The sequence below is a fragment of the Pelodiscus sinensis genome, chromosome 3 (assembly GCF_049634645.1).
Source record: "Pelodiscus sinensis isolate JC-2024 chromosome 3, ASM4963464v1, whole genome shotgun sequence".
NCBI lineage: Eukaryota > Metazoa > Chordata > Testudines > Trionychidae > Pelodiscus > Pelodiscus sinensis.
In genome coordinates this window covers 34738488-34761187 of record NC_134713.1, presented here as the reverse complement: position 1 = coordinate 34761187, position 22700 = coordinate 34738488, and positions in this window count along the sequence as shown.

Sequence of the window (22700 nt, the reverse complement as noted above, 5' to 3'; positions counted from 1 at the left end):
AAACTTGCAGAGTGTCTACACTGCACGCTTCTTGCACAAGTAAATTTACAGTAAAGCATCGGAAAACAGGGCTTCTTCTGGAAGAGTTATTCCTCTCCCCATGAGGAATAAGCCCTCTTGTGCAAGAGCTCTTCCACAAGAAGGCAGTGTAGACAGGCAACATGAATTTCTTGCGCAAGAAAGCCCTATGGCTAAAAAGGATATCAGAGCTTTCTTGCACAAGAGAGCATCCACGCTGCCATGGACGCTCTTGCACAAAAGCACATGGCAGTGTGGACATGCTCTTGTGGAAGACCTTTTGCACAAGAACTCTTGCACAAAACAGTTCTTGTGCAAGAAGCCTGCAGTATAGACATAGCCTATTAAGAGGTAGAGGGGTTCTTCCGGGTTCTGCTTGAAGGCTAGAGAGCTCTGTAGAAATGCATACAAGCAAAGTCCATTTCCTAAAACCCTACAGTAGGAAGTATTGAGTTGTACTTCTGTGTTTTTATGGATCAGGATGCTGTGTTTTGCTCTGCTTTTAAATTCTTGTATGTCATTCCAAGATCTCAGAAATAAAACACTGTTACATTGCAACTTTCTGGTAAGAGGATTTATGCTTTGTATCTGTTTCTTTGTGTCCTGTGAAACATAGCAAAGCTCTTTGTGTCTGTACCTATGTCTTCCTATATATGTATATCATGTCCAGATTATGGAATCTCATTTCTGATGGGGTCTTTTAGATACTGCTGCAACACAAGTAAAAGAAAACCAATAATACTAATCACTAATGGCCAGTGGAGCTGACAACCTCTGCGAAATGTGGGAATTGAGGGGTTGGAGCCCGGCTTCTTGCTCCTGGAAAGGGTGGGGAGGAAGGCAGAAGAGGTAGGGCTGAGGGAAGCTGGCCCCCAATACTGCCGGGAGCACAGCACACCCCCACCGACCTTCACTGCCTGGAGCACATGGCTCAATGCTTTGGCACAGTGCTCTGGCAGCAATTTAAAGGGCCCAGGGCTCCAGCTGCTGCCATTGTAACTGTGGCAGCAGTGGCAGACTGGCCCTCTTGGACCTGATTGAATCATCAGGCCCTGGGGCATTTGCCCTCTTTGCTCCCGCTCCCATCGGTGGGCCTGTAGATGGTATCTAGACCCATTCACAACATGAGAGATATGACTAATACAAGCATAGCTTGAGGCTATTGTATCAACTGTGTAAATGTAATCTGAATTTTTGAGAGCCATACCTCAGAATCATGAAAACATCAAAGACCATGGAATATTCACAGTCTTTATATGGGCTAAGTATTATATGTATTTCTGTGTTCCTGGCTTGCTGTGTGGGTTTCTTGTGAAATCTGGAATCACTAAAGGGCTATTAGTGCAAAAATCCCAAAATCTCAGAGTAGATTTGAGGTGGAAGCGACGAGGAGTCCTGTGGCACCTTATAGACTAACTGAAGTGTAGGAGCATAAGCTTTCGTGGGCAAAGACCCACTTCGTCAGATGCATGCATCTGACGAAGTGGGTCTTTGCCCACGAAAGCTTATGCTCCTACACTTCAGTTAGTCTATAAGGTGCCACAGGACTCCTCGTCGCTTTTGCAGATTCAGACTAACACGGCTACCCCTCTGATATTTGAGGTGGAGAGACTCTGGGAGTGTGACAGTACCAACCAGAATATTTATATTATACTGTGAATCATCTTCACTAAAGATGATAAATGCAGCCATTGGCCAGATTGTGGTTCTGGTAATCTAACCCATTTGTCCCATGCTGACAGCATACTGTAGCATTTTCTAATGACTTTCTATTGTATTTTTGCATGTATAGATCCCCTAACCCCATTTGTAATGCAAAGCTAACAGTGCAGCTGTACTTCCAGTATGACACTCCTGCTTTAATTTCTCACAATCGAACCCCAGGAACTGAGATCACTCAAGTTACTGAATGTGAACCTTGCATTTCTCTGACACAGAAGCTATATGCTTGAGATGCAGGATAGTCCATCAATTAGGATGCTAGCCTATGACTCAAGAAGCAAAGATTGATTTCCTGGCTCAGCAACGTGCTTTCATTAACATAAAGATCTAAGGTTGCAGCTCTGAGGCCCTGGACCTCTATCACTCACTCATAAGTGGGGGAGATGGGTAAAACTGCAATGTACTGACTCTGGAGCTTCTGGCCCTATAGGAAATACTATCAGAGCACCCAAATCCTACAGCAAGCTTCTTGTCTTACTCGCATTACCAAAGCCCAAGAGTGATATGGGTGGGGTATCTGACCGAATGAGCAGACTTCATGATGTTGCTCCTGCATTAAACACGCTGCTCTCGCTTGCCTCCTGCAGTCCATATCCAACTGATCTCTGCTCTACTCCTGACCCACTCCTCACTCTTAGCTCTCTCATGCTCCTGCTCCATGACTGATCCTGGCCTCTTTCCAGCTCCTGCCTTTTTCTATTACTCCTGACCATGGGTACATCTCAACTGCAGGCTTCTTTCAAAAACCGGATTGAAAAAGTGATCTGCTTTTTTCGAAAGAGAATGTCCAGACTGCATTGAAACTCTCCCGAAGGAAAGCTCTGACTGCTATTCACAGAATGGCCCCCAGGGCACCTGTGCTTTTTTCAATTGCTTCTTCTTCTGAAAAATGTCCCTGTTCTGCATCCACACATGCCTTTTTTCAAAAGAGCTCTTTCGAAAAAGGCATTCTTCCTTGTAATTTGAGGTTTACCAGTGTTGAAAAAAATCCCTGCCTTCTTTCAATTTAATTTTGAAATAATGTAATTGCAGTTTGGACGCAGGTGAAGTTTTTTTTAGTCTAGACATACCCTACCTGACTCTGACTTCTGTCTCTGCCTCACTTTTTCCTACTTCAGCTCTGATCCTCAGAACTGATCTCTGGTGCAGACTCTGGCCTTAACCATGTATCTTGTGTTTAGCAGTTGTGACTCCCACTTCCATTCCCTGACCTGGATACTTGCTTTGGCCATTAGACCCAACTCCTACTCTGAATACTAGGCCAGACTATTTATGTCCTAGTTCCTAACAGTTAGCAAGTCCCCTGCAGTGGGATCCACAAAGATATTTAGTTGCCATTTTAGGCAACTTTGTGATCCGCAAACCTTCCATTTGGCTGCTGCCTAACCCTGTAGGAACTGAAACTGACTTGGTGCCTTTTTTAGTTGTGGGCATGCACACAGCTTCACTATAGGCTCTGGAGTGTTTGTCTCCAGACTGAGCATGTGAACTCCTTCCTCATGATAGACTTCCAAACACCTATCTCCTACCTAACCCTCAGTGCAAATTCACAAAGCAGGAAACATGAGGTAGGGCCCGATAGGGTAAGTGTCTTCTGAGTTCATACAAAACAGTGGGAGAGAGAGGAAGGAAAAAGGGTTCCTTTCTTATAACCTGTATTGCCTACGGTACTCACCCATGAAATGAGAGACCCCCAGTTCAAGTCTATGAGAGGAAGAAAATTGACTATCCCAGCCTAGAGGCTTAGAGTCAGTCTCATTCTTCCCTTGGTCTAAGTAATATTTAAGTGTTCAGAGTATTCAATAGCCCACTATTCTGTGCACTCACTGGAGAGCCAACAGATCACTGTTCAGATCCCTTCTCCCCCTTCAAGAGGTGGAGAGATTTGAGTTGCATGGCTTCCATATCCTATCTATGAGTACATCTAGACTACAGGCTTCTGTCGACAGAAGTTTTGTCGACAGATACTGTCGACAAAACTTCTGTCGACAAAGAGCGTCTAGACTACATTGAGTTCTGTCGACAAAGCAAGCTGCTTTGTCAACATGGTAGTGTAGACGCAAAGGACAGTTTACATTCAATAACACCTTCTGTCGACAGAAACTCTGTTGACAGAAGGTGTTATGCCTCGTAAAATGAGGTTTACCAGCGTCGACAAAACTGCTGAGTTCTGTCGACGTTATGTCAACAGAACTCAGCGGTAGTGTAGATGCAGGTATAGTTTTGTCGACAAAAGTCCACTTTTGTCGACAAAACTCTGTAGTCTAGACACACCCTATGGTATGATTCCATATCCTGGATGAGTACCCTCACAACTAGGTTAAAGGCTATAAGGGAGCTCCTCTTTTCCCCCTAACACTAACTGTTGTGTCCTGCATGCAATTTAGGTGGGAAAGTACCCATCTTCCCTCAGTTAATGGATCACTAGCAGGGGCAGGGACCTCTTTGCAGCCTGGACTTAGGCTCCTATCTCTGACAAAGGGAGGGGGCCTAGCACACACTCTGCTGGTCAGCACTTCCCATTGAATAGCTTAGGTGGCATCCCCTTCCCCCCCTCCAAGTGTGCTGACTTCTGTGGAGCACAGTCTAAGGGACCTAGATCTTTCTATAGGGAGCCTAGACACTTTACTTAGTGATTATGGATCACAATGTCATTCCTATGATTTTCTAGGTGCTGGGACACTCAGCAATGCAACTGCTAAGTCCCTTTATTCCATCCTTAGCCTCTGTGTGCATCTCTGTCTGTAAAATGGGGATTAGTAGTACTTCTCTTTTAACAGGGATGTTGTGAGAGCAAATACATTAAATACTCTGAGGTGCTCAGATATTATAGTAATCGGGTCCAGATAAGTACCTAAGACATAGATTTGCACAATAGCTTTTTACTTTAATTACCTCATGGTGCCTATATTAGCCACCAACATTTGGGCAGTATTCAGAAAGAGACCCTTAATTAGTATAGTAAATGAGTAGGTTGAATGATTAATTAGATCACCTAATACCTCAGTGGAATTAATATTATATATTAAATAGTTTCTTGATTGAAAGCTAATGTCTTAGTAATGAGTAATATATCAGCCTGAGAACACTATTAAGATCAGATTGAGAAATGACTAACATGACAGGGAATACATCAAACCATACATAGGAATGAATTCTCTTCAATAGACATTTCCCTTTTCTGTTGTGAGGGATGTACAAAAGAGTGGTTGGCAAGCTACACACTCACACAAAATAAGAGAACAAGACAGAGTTTGTGACAAAACATTTACCTACACTGTCTGGCTGTGTCTAGACTGGCAAGTTTTTCTGCAAAATCATCTGCTTTTGCAGAAAAAAACTTACTAGCTGTCTACACTGGCCGTTTGAATTTCCGCAAGAACACTGACGATCTCATGTAAGATCGTCAGTGTTCTTGCGGAAATACTGTGCTGCTCCCGTTCGGGCAAAAGCCCTCTTGTGCAAATCATTTGCACAAGAGGGCCAGTGTAAACAGCACAGTACTGTTTTCCACAAAAAAGCCCCAATCGCAAAAATGGCGATTGGGGATTTTTTTGCAGAAAAACGCATCTAGATTGGCCACGGACACTTTTCCGCAAAAAGTGCTTTTGCGGAAAAGCGTCCTGCCAATCTAGATGCGCTTTTCCGAAAATGCTTTTAACGGAAAACTTTTCCGTTGAAAGCATTTCCGGAAAATCATGCCAGTGTAGATGTAGCCTCTATGTATTCTCCAGGAAAAAAGACAGATGCAAACGGAAAGTGCTACTGGAAGATCATCACCATCTACTCTTTTGCTTGCAAGGTTCATTTGAATCAACACGTGCCATTTATGTGAACCAGTAAGTCAAAGGGTGTGTCTAGACTACATCCCTTTTTCGAGAAAGGGATGTAAATTATGCACGTCAATATTGCAAATGAAGCCGGGATTTGAATTTCCTGTGCTTCATTTGCATAATGGCGGCCACCGCTTTTTTTTTCAAAATGGGGCTTCTCCCCCCTCAAAAAACACCCGGCAGTTTAGACGAAGTACAGGATCTTTTGAAAAAGGGTTTTATTTTTGAAAGATCCCTGTCTAAACTGCCATTTTTTTCAAAAAAGCCTTGTTTTGAAAAAAATCGGTGGCCACCATTATGCAAATAAAATGCCAAAAATTCAAATCCTGGCTTCATTTGCAATATCAAAGTGCCTAATTTACATCCCTTTCTCGAAAAAGGGATGTAGTCTAGACACACTCAAACAGTCTAGAAACTACAAAGTAACTCGAGTAATAGTTTGATTCTAATCCCAGCTATTTCTGGTTGCTATCAGCCTTATATATGACAGAGATGCAGGAGAAACAACAAAAAGTAATCAATGTAGACCAAACGTGTTTGTCAGGCTGAGTAACCATTTATTGAAAAATGAACTGTTTATTGCAGTTTGCTGCATGGTGGACAGAGTCCCAAAGGAAAAATGCCATCTGGGAACCCCTGCCCAGCTCATTATAATTCTTTTTGTTTCATGACTATTCTGTTCTTCTCTGACCTTGTTCAGATTCTATACAGAGTAGTTAATAACTATCTGAGGGGCAGCTTTGCTATTAAGGCAAATAGGACTTCTGTGTTCATTGGAATTTGAACAACATAATGATTAATGCCAAGAACAATACGTAAAACAGGAGATGGGACCTGCTGAGTATAAAATTTTCTTTTTTCAATAATTCAATATTAAATGTCAATAATAAAGTTCTTGATCACATTATGCATTTTGTAGAATTACAGTAAGCCTTAAACCAATAGGTTACAGAAAATAATAGTTATACAATCCTAGATTTTCAAACACAGTTAGTGCACATCTACACAGTCAAGCTAATGCAAAATAATCTATGCAACTTCAGCTATGTCAATTGCATAGCTTAATTCGAAATAGCTTATTTGGCTCTTTCTACACAGCAGGAAGTCCGAGAAAGCACTCTTCCTCTGACTTCCCTTACTCCTCATAAAATGAGGTTACAGGAGTTGGAGTAAGAAGTCCTCCAGCTCGACATTATTTTGACATTTTGAAATAACTGCTTGAAGTGTAGACGCAGATTACATTATTTCAGAAAAACATTAGTTATTCTGTAACACGCCTGTGTAGATGTATCTTGAGGCTATGTCTTCCCCATGAGTTTTTGCCAGAGGAGGCAATGCAAATGAAGCGCTGATTAGCAGTGTGGATGTGTCCTTTCTGCGCAAAAACCTCCGGGAGAGGGATAAGGATCCTGCACAAAAAGGGGGTTTTGTGCAAAATGGACACGTCCACACTGCCTGTTTTTGTGCAAAAACCTCTTGCGCAAAAGGCATCAGAGGAGATTATGCAAATGAATCATGCCTATATGCTAATCAGTGCTTCATTTCCACTTCTGGCAAAAACTCGTAATGTAGCCATAGCCTTAGAGACATCAGTATTTTTCTCCTACACACATTGCCAGGTATACATGATGATCATTACAGAGAGAAAGGGCTTTGTTCATAATCAGATTTACCTAAAAAGCCTCAATGCTATTACACACATGTGAATTATCTAAGTGCATTCTATTTCAGAAACTGAATTGCAGCATGTCTCCGACTGGATGGTGTCACTTCTCCTCCAGCTAGTTTGAGATCTGCAAAAAAGATATTACAGATATGTAAGATGTGTGTGTATATATATATATATATATATATTATGATCAGGAGTAGGGAGTGGAAAATGGGTTGGGGGTTTGCTGCTGGCATTAAACTATTCGTAGCAGGGGATTAAGCAAGTTCCCTGAAGTCACCCTCTATCTGTGAGATATTCCAGACAAACAAAGGCTAGGGTTACCACTCCTACCAATCCTGGCTAATAGCCATAGACGACCCTAACCTCCATGAATCTGTCTAGCTCTTTTTTGAACCCTGTTAAAGTCCTTGTCTTCACAACATCCTCCAGCCAGGAGTTCCACAGGTTGACTGTGCACTGAGTAATGAAAAACTTTTGTGTTTGTTTTATACCTGCTGCCTATTAATTTCATTTGGTGACTCCTAGTTCTTATATTGTGGGAATAAGTAAATAACTTTTCCTTATTCTCTTTTTTCACACCAGTCATGAATTTATAGACTTCTGTCTGTTTATAGACCTCTCTATATTTATAGACCCCCTTAGTCTCCTCTTTTCTAAGCTGAAAAGTCCAAGTCTTTTTAATCTCTCTTCATATTGGACCCTTTCCAAACCTCTAATCATTTTTGTTGCCCTTTTCTGATCCTTTTCAAATGCCACTATATCTTTTTTGAGATGAGGTGACCACATCTGTACACAGTATTCAATGTCTAAGTGTAAGAATTATTCCCTCTGTATTACTAAAGCTTGTGAAAAGGAAGTCCTAAACAGAACACTGAAGAAATCACGGTTACTTGCTCCAGGCTGCGGCTAAATACCACATTTTGCAAGACTTAAATTGATATCCAATCCTGCTCTCACTGAAATCAGTGAGAGATGTGCCATTTTCAGTGGGGCCAATACTGTTATAAATACTGATGTTTTTGTAACTCAGAAATATGTAACATGATATTACATTTGAGTTGACAAGGAAAAATGTGTCTTGAATGAATAAATAAAAGAAAAGCCTCCCACTCTACTCCCTACAAAAATATATATATTTAAAAATATTCTTAAGCTTGGGAATTGCAGTTAATTAAGTTACCTGCTTTTCTGCAACATTCTAACTTCTTTTATAAGTTTTACACCTTATACTTAGCAGTGAGTGGGAGGCTGACAAAGCTTATTTCCTTTGGGTTTTTGTACAGCTCATGACATGCATGGATATATGAGGCTGCTGAATCTTAAAATTTCCTGCTTAAGAAGATATTGTTAAGGCTTTTATTAGACCTTAGTTTCATTTACCATAAAATAATTGTAGGCTTTTTATTTCTAATTCTTATTCTCTTTCTCCTGATTTTCTAGCACATTTCTTTTCAGAAGTGATGATAATAGTCTCTGGAGGGAAACAGTGGAATCTACATCATTTAGTACTCAAAAATTTAGTCTGGACAGAATCCCAGAAATAATACTATAGGGCTACCTCTACACTGGCCCCTTCTTCGGAAGGGGCATGCTAATTTTGAACTTGGGAATAGGGAAATCCGTGGGGGATTTAAAAATCCCCCGCGGGATTTAAAAAAACATGGCCGCCACTTTTTTCTGGCTTGGGGAAAAGCCGGAATAAAGCGTCTAGACTGGCGCGATCCTCCGGAATAAAACCCTTTTCCAGAGGATCTCTTATTCCTACTTCAAAGTACTTATTCCTACTTCCTACTTTGAAGTAGGAATAAGAGATCCTCCAGAAAAGGGCTTTATTCCGGAGGATCGCGCCAGTCTAGACGCTTTATTCCGGCTTTTCCCCAAGCCGGAAAAAAAGTGGCGGCCATGATTATTTAAATCCCGCGGGGGATATTTAAATCCCCCGTGGATTTCCCTATTCCCAAGTTCAAAATTAGCATGCCCCTTCCGAAGAAGGGGCCGGTGTAGACGTAGCCTAGGGGAAAATACTGCACTTTGCACGGAGATGGATGAGGTGGCTTTATTTTGAACGAAGTCTTTTCCATTTATGAGTCTATGAGAACCTTAAATTAACTGCTGTAACTCAGCTTTCCAATGAGTTTGTATATGAGTGCTGAGTATCTGAACTTATGTTTTCAGCATGGAAATGTATTATCTATGGGCGTGTCTACAAAACAGGGCAAAAGTTGAAATAAGATATGTAACTTCAGATATGTCAATTACATAGCAGAAGCCAAAATAGTTTAATTTGGCTTTTGGCACTGTCTACACAGCTGGAAGTCAAAGGAAGAACACTCTTTGTATGACTTCCCTTATGAAATAAGGGTTTCAGGCATTAGATAAGTCCTCCATCTCAAAATTATTTCAAAATAACATCAGTTATTCCGAAATAATGCTGCAGTGTAGATGAGCCCTAGCATACTGATAGAACAAAACGACATGTTTTAGTTGTTTTTTAACTGTTTCTTCTATACATCAGATAACATTTTAGAAACTGTATAAGCCCTTTTTCCTGGGTAATGTAATGAAATTTGCACTCTTACTGTAATTAAAAAATTGCAGTTATTTTATACCAGTCAAAGAGTGTACACACCATGATTGCAGGCAAAATCTAATCTGCACTATTTATTCAGCCACTGGGCCTAATAATTAACATGAGTCACATATTTTTGTTTGCTCTGTACACATTGCTAGAAGTTTAGGTTTTACTGCAAGTTTATTATGAGCAGTTATGTATTAATCCGAAATAATAGATTGAAATGAGACACAATGAATTTTTAATAGCATATATTTTTTAACTGGGAACTTTTGCTTTATGGCTGTGTCTAGACTGGCAAGTTTTTCTGCAAAAGCAGCTGCTTTTGCAGAAAAACTTGCCAGCAGTCTACACTGGCCGCTTGAATTTCCGCAAGAACACTGACTTCCTACTGTCTGAAACCAGTGCTTCTTGTGGAAATACTACGCTGCTCCTGTTCGGGCAAAAGTCCTTTTTTTGTGCAAGAGGGACAGTGTAGACAGCTCAGATTTGTTTTGAGCAAAAAAGCCCCGATCACGAAAATGGCGATCGGGGCTTTTTTTGCGCAAAAGCGTGTCTAGATTGGCACGGACGCTTTTCCGCAAAAAGTGCTTTTGCGGAAAAGTGTCTATACCAATCTAGATGCTCTTTTCTTCAAATGCTTTTAACTTTTCTGTTAAAAGCATTTGCAGAAAATCATGCCAGTCTAGACGTAGCCTATGTGTTTCATATCAGAACAGACCTAGCTAATAAGCCAACAGAACAAGGAAATAATCAAAGAGTTTCTTAGAAATACAGGTTTTGATAGTTGGGGTTCAGGATTCAGAATATTCAACATTTAGTGATGTTTTAATTGCAGGATATCCAGTTAAGTACAAAGAAGGAGATATGCAAGTCTTAAATCTATATAAAAGAAAAGCAGTGCAATCTTTTATGAAATGAAAGAAACTTAAACATACTTTTCTTTACGTAATCATATTGAAGGATATAAATTATATTACAGGAAAGATGCATAGTTATTTTTAGCAGTGGGTTTCCATTAATAACTGCTCTTGGAAATGTATTTACGTATAAAGTATCAGAGGGTAGCCGTGTTAGTCTGAATCTGCAAAAGCGGCGAGGAGTCCTGTGGCACCTTATAGACTAACTGAAGTGCTGGAGCATAAGCTTTTGTGGGCAAAGACCCACTTCATCAGATGCATGACATGCATGACATGCATCTGATGAAGTGGGTCTTTGCCCACAAAAGCTTATGCTCCAGCACTTCAGTTAGTCTATAAGGTGCCACAGGACTCCTCGCCATTTACGTATAAAATGTCCCAGTCAAAATCATGCAGGGACACAAATAGCAACAAACCCCCAAATAATTTCATGAACTAATGAACACAGTATCAAAAGAAAAAAGGCCCGTCTCAGAGCATTAAACTCAACCTTCTCTACAAGTGGAAATATTCCACACCCATCTCCACAGGAAAATCCAAGGATCCAATAGCAACTCCAAGTTGCAAACCTTATTTAAAAGAAACAAAAGCAGGCAAATCTGCATAGTGACAGGAGGTAATATTTCTTTCATCTCTTCAGGTTGCTTGAGAACTAATAAATCCTTTAGTGGTATTCTGCAAATGGCACATATTTAATAGAAAATCTATTTTTAAAATGCATTAGAAAGACCTAAAAATGTTAATGGAGCCTATTATTGGATCTTTCCATCTGTGAATTATATAGATTGTCATCATTGGTCTAACTACAAAGGACTAGGATGGAAAAAAAGAACAATTAAAACAAAAACATTTAAAACACTTCTAAAATGCTTTGAGATAGAATTTGCATAAGCAACAATCCTGTAGTTGTCAGGGCTAGAAATATATGCACTGTGTTCCATTGCAGACCATGGGTCTCACTTTTTAAGCAGCATAAAACTTCCAGATTTAGCCTTGCAAGGCTACAAACTATCAAACCAAAATGTAGTCATTCATTCAGGATGTATTGTTTTAGGGGGAAATTCCAGATGTGGGGAAAATAGGAAAAGAATTGTAACACATTGCATTTAAATCATGATGGCCCTTTGAATCTGCTCAAAGGTTTGGGATATTAGGGGTGTTCTGAGGGAATAAACATTTGGGAGCAATGTGCAGGTAATATGGTCAGAATTACATAACAGGTGCAATGTATAAGATATCAATTTCACATACAGTGGTGATACAAAGTTACTTCCAGTTTTAGAGCTTTTACTAGTAACAGTGTCATTCCCCTTGTAAGCACAGGTACTATGGTTGTCACTAGCACACTCTTTCATAATGGAAGAAACTTTTTGACACAAGTTCTGTGCTGGAGTTTGACTACATTACTCACAGCACCAGAGCACAGAAGTCCTATAGCTTGTTGTGATGGGGTTGCACTCACCTCTCACAAGTGACCATCTCCCACCCTACTCCAGCCAAGTGTGTGTGGCTGCACTTCTTGCTATAGCAGCCCTCTAATGACTCAACCCTCCTCTGACCAAGTCTGTACCTCTTGAGCTCCAAAGAGGAACTGCCTCACTCTGACTCAGCAGCTTCCTTTTAACTGGCTTGCTGAGCCCTGATTTGCCATTTCCTCTACAGCCATTCTAGCTTGCCAGGAGGGCTTCTCTCTAGGGCTGTGTCCAGACTCAGGGGTTTTTTCGAAAAAAGTAGCCTTTTTTCGAAAAAACTTCACCTGCGTCTAGACTGCAGCCGCGTTCTTTCGAAATTAAATCGAAAGAACGCGGCTTTTCTTTCGACGGCGGTAAAGCTTATTGCACGAGGAAGAACGCCTTTTTCGATGGAGATCCGTCGAAAATAAGTGAGTGTGGATGCGGGGAGGCCATTTTTTCGAAAATAATGGCCTCCAGGAAGAAGCCCTGGTGGACAATCTGGGGCATACCTTGCATGTCTCTGGCTCCTATCTGCAGCCATTTCTTAAAGGGACAGGCACCCTCACAGCCACTTGTGGCAGCAAAGCAGCCAGAGCACACGGCTGGTGAAGTGCAGCATGTCCCAGCCCCAAGACCCTCCTGGCCCTTCTAGAGAGCCTTCTGGGGACCCAACCAGGGGCTCCAAACGCCGGGCACTGTCATGGTCTGGGCCAGAGCTCAAGACCCTTCTCAAGCTCTGGGGAGAGGAGGAGGCCTTACAAGACCTAAAAAGCCGGCGGCGAAATGCGGACATTTATGGCCGCATGGCAGAGTACCTGGCCCAGAAAGGACACTACCCCCGCACCCAGGACCAGGTGCGCTCCAAAGTTAAGGAACTGCGCAAAGGGTATGTGAAGGCCAGGGAGGGTAGCTCCCGTTCTGGGGCAACCCTCCACTCCTGCCCTTATTATACTGAGCTGGACCAGATCCTGGGTGGTGGTGAAGCACACACACCACGGCGTCTTGTGCAGTCAGGCTTGGCGGACCCTGTGGTGGACGTGCCAGAACAGGACCCAGAGCAGTCAGGAGACGGGGACATGGTGCCAGAGGAGGACAGTGAGGAGATGGCAACCCTCACCCTGGAGCCAGTCACACAGACCCCAGAAGCCTCCCAGGTGTCATCTGACGCCAGAGATGAAGCAGCAGGTGAGTGCAGTGAGGTTGTGTAACACCCGGGGGAGGGGGAGATAGGTGGGTGCACAGTGGGTGATGCACAAGGGAAACCTGTAATGCTCAGGCTGATGCCCAGGTCTCACACGGTGTTACCTTCCGAATGTCTGATTCCCCTGTCTCAAGGAGAGGGCATGCCCTTTTGGACAGCTGTTGCACACATGACTGATTGTGATAGAAATGTAGCCATGTTACTCTGATCTGAGGAAGTGGGTCTGGCCCACAAAAGCTCATCCCCTAATAAACCATCCTGTTAGTATTTTAAGTGCTACATAGTCCAGTTTTTTAGGATTGGTTGTGTCTTCTTCTTTTCCTCCACAGCCGGACCAGCCGTGCAAGAGGGCCGCAGCACCCCAGCCCCACCTCCATCTCGGGGACATGGGAGCCGCAGACACAGGCATGTGTATGCGGACGTCCTGAGGCAGCATGTGGAGGCCGTGCAGGAGCTCAACACCATCCTGCGAGAGAGGATCCTCCCTCTTCCCCAGCCCCGCCAGTTCCCCAGCCCCTCTCTCCCCCTGGTCCTCCTCTCCCCCAGGCCTCCCAGTCCCAAAAGCATCTACCCGCTGTTATCCAGCCAACCGACAGGTGCACCACCCAATCCCGTGGCCATGGTGGACCCCGAACACGAGGCCCAAGCAGGAGACTGAGATCAGGCAAGCACCGTGCAACCTGATCCCCTTCCCCCCTCCAGGTTTCAAGTCCCCTTCCCCACTCCAGGTTTCAAGCACCCCCATCACCCCAGTTAAATGACAAGGAAAGTGTTCAACAAAATGTTTATTGTACATAGTTTGGCATGAAAGTATATTTTCTACATCAAAAATGAACAAAAGCTTTTTTATGTTTGCAACAGTTATACTATTTTCCAGTGAGTGATATTTAAAAAAATAAAACAGAACTTATTATTTTGAGACAAACCCTGGTGAGACAAACAGGGTCAGGAGATGGGTTGTGAAGGGCAGCTTCTTTTGGGCCAGGGCCCAGTCCCCAGGCAGAAGCCCCTCAGTAGAGTCAATGGCCTCCAATTGAGAATTGCTCCCGTAGGGCCTCCCGTATGCAAACAGCAGACGGGTGAGCCTGGTGGATGGCAGCTGTCCGGGGCTGGGCAAAGTGCCTCTCCTGACCATCAGCACCTGTACCCCACCCTGGTAGGAAGGCCTCCCCTTTCCTCTCCACCAGGTTATGGAGAACTCAACACGCGGCCACCACCTCAGGGATGTTGCTCTCCCCCATGTCTAGGCGTGTGAGCAAGCACCGGAATCTGCCTTTTAAACGTCCGAACGCACATTCCACCTGGTTGCGAGCCCAGTTAAGGTGAGCATTAAACTGCTCCTTGCTCACATTTAGGTGGCCGGTGTAGGGCTTCATCAGCCACGGCATCAGGGGGTAGGCGGCATCAGCCACTATGCACACCAGCATGTGCACATCCCCAACCGCAAAGTTGTGATGCGGGAAAAATGTTCCTGCCTAAAGCCTCCGGTAGAGGTACGAGTTCCTGAAAATGCGGGCATCATGTGCCCGCCCTGACCACCCAACACAAATGTCAGAAAACTGGCCACGATGGTCGACCAGGGCCTGGAGGACCACAGAAAAGTAGCCCTTTCTGTTAATGAATTGGGCTGCTCGATGGGGCGGTGCACAGATTGGAATGTGTGTCCCATCGAGCGCTCCTCCACAATTCGGGAAGCCAAGGGCAGCAAAGCCGGCCATGACACTGTCCAGATCTGGTAGACAGACGAGCCTGTTCAGCAACTCCGAATTGATGGCCCTCACCACCTGCAGAACGAGACAGACAACAAAATGTTAGAAGGGGTGCCTTATCTCTTAGGAGGAGAACCCACCACCCACCTTCCCTCTCAAACACCCCGGGAATCCCCTCCTCAGAACTCCCCCCCAACAATTCAGGGTGAGTGGAGGAGCTCCCTCCCACTCACACTCCACTTTGCCCTTCCTGACAGTCTCCCTTCCCCCCACCCCAAACTGTGAGGGTCCCCAGACAATGACTTACCTCCATCAGGATGTTTCCAACAGTAGACCTGCCCACTCCAAATTGGTGTCCCACGGAGCGGTAGCTGTCGGGGGTTGCCAGCTTCCAGAGGGCAATGGCGACCCTCTTTTCCACGGGGATAGCGGGCCGCAGGTGGGTGTCTTGCCGTTGCAGAGCAGGGGCGAGCCAGGTACACAGCTCCTGGAAAGTGGTCTTTCGCATCCGGAAGTTGCGTAGCCAGTCTTGGTCATCCCAGAGCTGCATGACGAGCCAGTCCCACCAGTCAGAGCTGGTGTCAAGCCTCCAAAAACGCCTGTCCACAAAGAAGTTTGGAGGCAAGGGCAGTGGGGCTGCTTGACGGACGATCCCTTTGTACCTCTGGTCTGGGTCCAGATGGGGAAGTAGCCTCATGACTGTGTCATGCAGATGCAGCAACACTTGCAGTATGATGGCGTGGGGCCATTGCCTGCCCAGGGGCAGCTCTGGCTCCATGCCAAAAAAATGGGTCTAAAACAGAAAAACCTCCAAACAAAAAACCTGCTGGGGTGTCCCAGGAAGCTGAGCACTCCAAACCAGCACCACAATGCCTTGCTTACCTCCTAGAGGGACAGCAAAGGCAGCTGCAGAAGCAGAGCAACGGGTGTTCAGGGGCGTCCCTTTAACCACGTGTCTCTGCAAAGGGCAGGCAGCAGCACCCGGAAGGAAATGCTGCCCCCATGCCTTGGCAGAAGCGGTTCCGGGTGGCTTTGAATTTCGAAAGAGCGTCCAGCAGTCAGGACGCTCTTTTTCGAAAAAGTGGATCGATTTTCCGATCCGCGTATTGTAGTCTAGACACGCTTTTTCGAAAGAGGCTTGCAGTCTAGACATAGCCTAGCTTACTGGGGCATGCTGTGGCAAGGCTACCAGGCTCCAGCAGGGGGATTGGGACCTGACCCACACCATCACACTTGTGTATCAGGCTGCAGAAGGATCAACTCTTATTTCATCTCTGTTTAGAGTTGGTAGAGGGGGTACAGCTGAGAAAAGAGAGCATGGCTAATATTTCCTTATGCCTGGAACTGCTCAGTCAGCTCTTTGAGACTGCTGGCAACCAGAATAAATTGGGGGTAGCTTTCAGTCTGCTCTAAATTATACCAACAGGTTCAGGCTAAAATAGAGCAGCTGCTAGATCAGAGAAGTGCAAAGGCCACTTTTACAACCCTTCCTTAGCTATGCCAAGTCCCTGCAGTTGAGGGCTTGGGACTCTAAGGGTACATCTGCACTGCAACACTATTTTGAAATAATAATAAAACTAGTGCTATTCCAAAGTAACTTAGTCCATGTCTACACAGCAGGAGTTATTTCAAAATAGTGTCAAAATACTGTCAAGCTGGAGGACTTTTTACTCTGACTCCTGTGACTCTCATTGTATGAGGAATAAGGGAAGCTGGAGGAAGAATGCTCTGTTTCACAATAAGTGTTGTATAGACACTCCCTATTTCGAAATAAGCTATTTCGAAATAAGATACACAATTGATGTAGCTCAATTTGCGTAGCTTATTTTGAGATAAGCCCTACAGTGTAGGCGCACCCTAAGTGTAACTACTGTATGTGTTATAGGCTTGTATACTTGTCTATTATTAAAACATCTCTTTTTCATAGATAGAAACTGCAGAAAAACTTAAGGCTGTAATTGTTTTCTGATTACATCACAAGCTATTGCAGCTCCAACATTATGTTTCCTATGCTTAAATTTAGTCTGACTATCCTTCTTCCCATAGTCAGAGAATCATCATAATATTGAAGCACAAAGCCACTGATGTTTAGGATGATGCCTATTACATTATTCTCTTCTGAACAACCAATTTCTGCCCTTGGTTACATGTGCACAATTCAAGTTCAATAAGAGTTCAATGAGTTTGATGAATTTGGAAGTTGTACATGTGTGACCAGAGGCTGAATATGGCCTATATAAGGGTAAGACAGATTTTCATGATGCTGCATGTGCCATATCTCTTTATATATTTAAGAGCTTATCTAGACTACCAGGAACAGTTGAAAGAGGATATGCAAATTCCACGGGAATTTGTATATCTTCATCCTATCACACTTTTGAAAGCAGAGGGTGGGGCTGATTGGAAGAGAGTGACACTGCAGAGTGACCACTGGGGGTAGCCGTACTAGTGGAAGAGTGCCCAGCTGGGGGTTCCACATGGCTGGCCACCAAAGTGGGTAAGTGGCCTCACTCCCTCAAACAGGGCCATAGAGGAGTGGGGAGCTCCCTGCCTACTGGCCCTACCCTCATTGGCTAGAAACCACATCCTGGACCGGAACAACTGCAGGTCTGTGTGTGTCGGGGGGAGGGTTTGAGGCTAGGGCCATCCCTCTGAGACCTGCCTCTCAACCAGCGACAGTCCATTGGAGATTGTTGGATGCTGGTACCAGCCCTCGGAGCCCTGCAACCACAAACAGGCTGCAAGGGGAGATCAGCTGGCCTCCAGATGGGGCTGTACAAGCCTGGGGCTCCTGGGAGGAGATGCTGGATGTGGACTACAGCCCTGATTCCCCAGGAGGAACCATTAGCTGGGGAGCACAGCTGAGGAGCCAGAACACTTTCCTTTTTTTATTAAAACAAACTTCTTTTTTCCTTCATTTTCAAAAATACAATAATTTAAATAAAGCATGTACATTTTCCTTTTATTTTCCAAACAAACCTCAAAACCCATTACTTTACTTAAAGACCCAAGCAATGCTGTGTACATCTGCTAGTATATTGATAAAAAGCAGAAGGCACACATTATTTCAATATGTCTTAAACAAGAATTTTAATTATTTTTCCTTTGTCAATTTTAGTCTATTTTTATTACTCTCATGTATGTTCCTCACTGTCTTATTGAACACTTGAACTTTTTTCTGGTTTATGCAAAGGCAAGTGATTGATAGATATATAAAATCCAAGGTTTTGAATCTCATGGCGGCTTTTTATTTAAAATTCAATCATTAATATCTTTTTCCTTTCCATGTCATACTCAGAAATATGTTCTCATCATTTCATTGTTTTGAAATTAAAAAGAAGGGAAGAACTGACTTTCCCAACATTGCCACCAGTAAAATTTTAATCTGGCAGAGCTCAATTCTCTTTTCCGGTGTAGCTATGCCTAGCATAGAAATGTGCCTATTGCCATCTTTGCATGTTCCTTATTCTCCTTATTCTAAAGCTTTTAGAATTAATTAAAGCCTTCTCATGTGTATTCTAATTTACATAACAGCTGCTTCTGGCCATGAGGACCTGTTCAGATATACGTGATTCCTTTGCTGGTACAGATAGTTACAGTAAGTATTGCCATTATGCCAGCTCTATACTGAGGATGTTAAATAGTGTGTAATTGGTTAATTGAATAGTCAATGCCTTTTTGTCTGGAACAATCACCTGGACAAGCTGTCAATCAACACAAAGCAGCAAAACCACACAAAAGACCAACTCTTTTTGGGGCAGTTCATGACTCCCATTAAACAATCCACCAAGAAAGAAAGATTCTGTGGGCCCAGTTCTCCATTTCACAATGGTTTCTTATGCTTCTTTAGAGGTGTAAAGAGGCAGGAAACCTAATGAATCTGGACACCATAGATTTTACCTAGCAAGAGGGAATCAGCATGTGAAATAGAGAAGGGATGTTAAGGAGTAGTCAACAGGATAGTTGACTATTTGCTCCTCCCCCTTTCTGCCTCTATTAGATACAGGCAACAAGCGGGGAGAAGAAGGGGGCATTTCAAAGCAGCAGTGCCTCATAGAGCCAGGGGTTACTCCCCAGCTGACCCAGGGCACCGTGCAGCACTTCCACTTCAAAACACCATCACGACATTTCAAAGAGGCAGTGCTGCATGGAGCCCAGTATCAGGTAAGAACTCCCCAGATGACCCTGGGCTCTACCTGGTGCTGCTGCTTTGAAAAGCGGTGGTGGCATTTCAAAGGGGCAGCACCGCATAAAGCCTGGGGTCAGCTAGGGAGTCTCCAGCTGATCACCAACTCCATGCAGCGCTGCTACTTTGAAAAACCATGCCACTTTTTAAACACCGCTGGGCTCACAGAATTGGGCCCATGGAATCTTCTGAATCTTCCTTTTTTTTGGTGGCTTGTTTGATCGGAGTCATGAACTGCCCCCAAAAGAGTTGGTCTTTTGTGTGGTTTTGCTGCTTTGTGTTGATTGACAGCTGGTCCAGGTGATTGTTCCAGAGCAGCAGGAAGGTAAAATAGAGGCTGCACACTCCTATCAGTGGGAATGAAAGGACTTAGGCAGTGATCCGAAGCTTATTGAACTAAATGAGAATCTTTCATGGATTCTAAATGGCTCTGGATCAATACCCTGATGTCTGTAAGCTCCTACTACAAGTTGGGAGGTCAGAGAAAGAGATAAAGAAGCAATAGCACAGAATCCTTCTATGAAAACTGTTTGACCTGTTGATATGTGCATTTAACCGTTTGTTTTTTTACCTGGCAGCCAGTGATATCTACTTTAATTTCTTTATTATACAGATATTACTGAATACGTTTAATCCTAAAAGTTTCTTTATCATTGCTGTTTACCTTGACATTCAAACTAAAACATCTCAGAAGGATAGCTGTGTCAGTCTATAACTTTAAAAACAATGAGTAATCCTGTAGCACCGTAGGGAATGTCTACACTACAGAGAAGATGGAAGCTGCTGCTGTCAGTCTTCTAGGGGTCTAGTTAAGACAGCTAATTCAAACAGAGAGGGACACTCCCACCGATGCTTGTAGTTCTGCTTCCACACGGACTAAGGGAAGTCAAAGGGAGAGTCTTCTCCCTTGAACTTCCTGCAATGAGGACAGCACCAAAAGTCAAGTTAAGGTACTTCGACTTTCGCTATGCAATTAATGTAGCTGAAATTACGTATCTTAATTCAACCTTGTCTCATAGTGTAGATATACCCTTAGAAACTAACAAAAATACATGTATAGTATCATGAGCTTTTGTGGGCTAAACCCACTTCCTCAGATGATGGGCTGTTATTGCAAATTGTGATCATTGCTGTTTTCCTTAACACTCAGCTGAGTAACATATATTATCAGAAAGCTAAGAACAATCTATTTCCACCTCATGACAGAGCAGGAGATAAACACACCGAACGGAATTAATAACCAATGTGTGAACATTGTCAAATGCCCAGATATGGGTGCTGACTGCAGGTCTTGGTTTTACTTTTACAGTTAGTTCTGGAACAGGCTAAAGGTTGTCTTTGTTTCATATTCACTTCTGCATGGTTGTTACTGATATGCAGTACTCAAATATGTCAAGTTTTGATGATCGTGGTGCTCTGCTAGCTATGCACTAAATACCTATATATGCTTGTGTTATCAAAAATATGACAATAAACATTAAAAAAGGAAAGAATGTTAATATATAAAGTAGTTAAGGAGAACAACTCAGCAGACAATTTGATCAAATCAAGTACAGTATATTATCTGTCACTTACATAAGCAATGAAACACACAGTCCTATGAATTAAATTTGATTTTCAATTAAATTTGAATCCCTATTAAGTTTAATATTAAATGAGCTAAGCTCTGCACTTTGCTTAAATTCTGGAGTCAGTGGGAAAATTCACATTAATGTCAGTGTGACCAGGTTCACTTTATACATTTTATGGGTTTTTTTCCTAAATGAATTTTTCTTTGCCAAATTATTTGTTATATTCTTGGAATGTACAGTCTTCCTCTTGTGGCTGATTTAATACCAGAAAATTCTTGATACTTGGATAACAGATTGTAGACTAATAGAAAACATTCACTTTTGACAAATGGTAATGGGTTTAGATACTTTTACATTTAAAATAGTAGTAATATCTCTTTCTCTTTGTTTACTATCTGAATAAGAAAAGTCTAAACCTAACATTATATTATTTCTAAATTATACAAATTTAAGAATTTAGGTTAAAAGAGCAACTTTGGTAGAGGAGAGCAGAGTGGTAGGCAAAATAGTCTGGTAATAAAATGTTCCACCATTTCTATGAGCAATTTATACAGGATACAGTTTTGATTATTAGAATTTATAAAAGCAGCAGGAATAGTAAGAAAAGTACTTAACAAATTTGCAGTGAATAAGTTACTGAACTAATGTAGAGATAGTTTCATTTTTTATTTCAAAGGAAAATCCACTCATCCACAGAAGGTCAACACAGCATCTATGCACCACTATTATCCTATTTACACACTCAAAATAGATTTAAGTGGTGAATAACCCTTGCTCTGACCCTCCGAACATGGTGAATTTCATTCAGAGCATTGGTATGCTGATTGTAATAGCCTCTAAATTCTTTATTGTTCAAATTTACTGGATTAAATTATTCTCAGTTATTTTCTCTATATTCATAATGTGAGCTGTATAATTGTCTCATCTTACTGACAAGTGCCTATGTAATTCTGCCTTCACCTACATCTTTGCTCTCACTTACACCTTCTGTCTGTGCTCTTCCTAACCTTCTTGCCTCATTGCTCAGTTCAGCTCTTTCACCTACTTGATGTAATGCCATAATTGTCTCCCCTCTTTGGAACATTCTCTCTGTTCTCATCATGTGCCAGACAGTATCCCTTCATTCTTCAAATCCCATCTTAAAGAACACCTCTTTGGGTATTGCATGCTATCCTCCTTTTTTTCTATAATTCCTTTTCCCTCTATTACCTGACTTATGTCTCCTATCTTGTTTTATTTTTATGAACTGAATAATTTCTTAATAAATTCCATGAGACAGCTTTTTGGGATTTTTGCTCTGAATAATTCATTCATGAACTATAACTAACAGTATTAGGTATGAGGGAATCATGACTACACTACTGTCAAAACAGTACACGCTACCGCCGTTGTGATTATGACAGAATTTATGTTAAGAAAAAGCTGGGAAAGCACCATGAGACTACATGGAAAGAGGCTTTCATCTTAGGACACATCTATACTGTACGGATATTTCGGGATACCTATTTTTTTGAAATAATGGGTGTGCTATTCCGTCATCCCGGTAAATCTCGTTGCGTGAGGGTTAAGGAATGGCTTGAAATAGCATGTTATTTTGAAATTTGGCATGGTGTAGATGAGCCAAATTTCAAAATAAGCTATTCTGAAATATATTTGAGATAAGATACACAATTTGTGTAGCACAAATTGCATATCTTATTTCAAGTTTAGGGTGCTGTGTAGATGCTCCCCTAATCACAAGTTTCCTACTATTGTATCTTTCTTACCATGATTATCTAGCCTAAGAACTGATGGCTGAAAAGAAAAAAGAATATATCTGCCATAATCCTGCTTCTGTCCTCT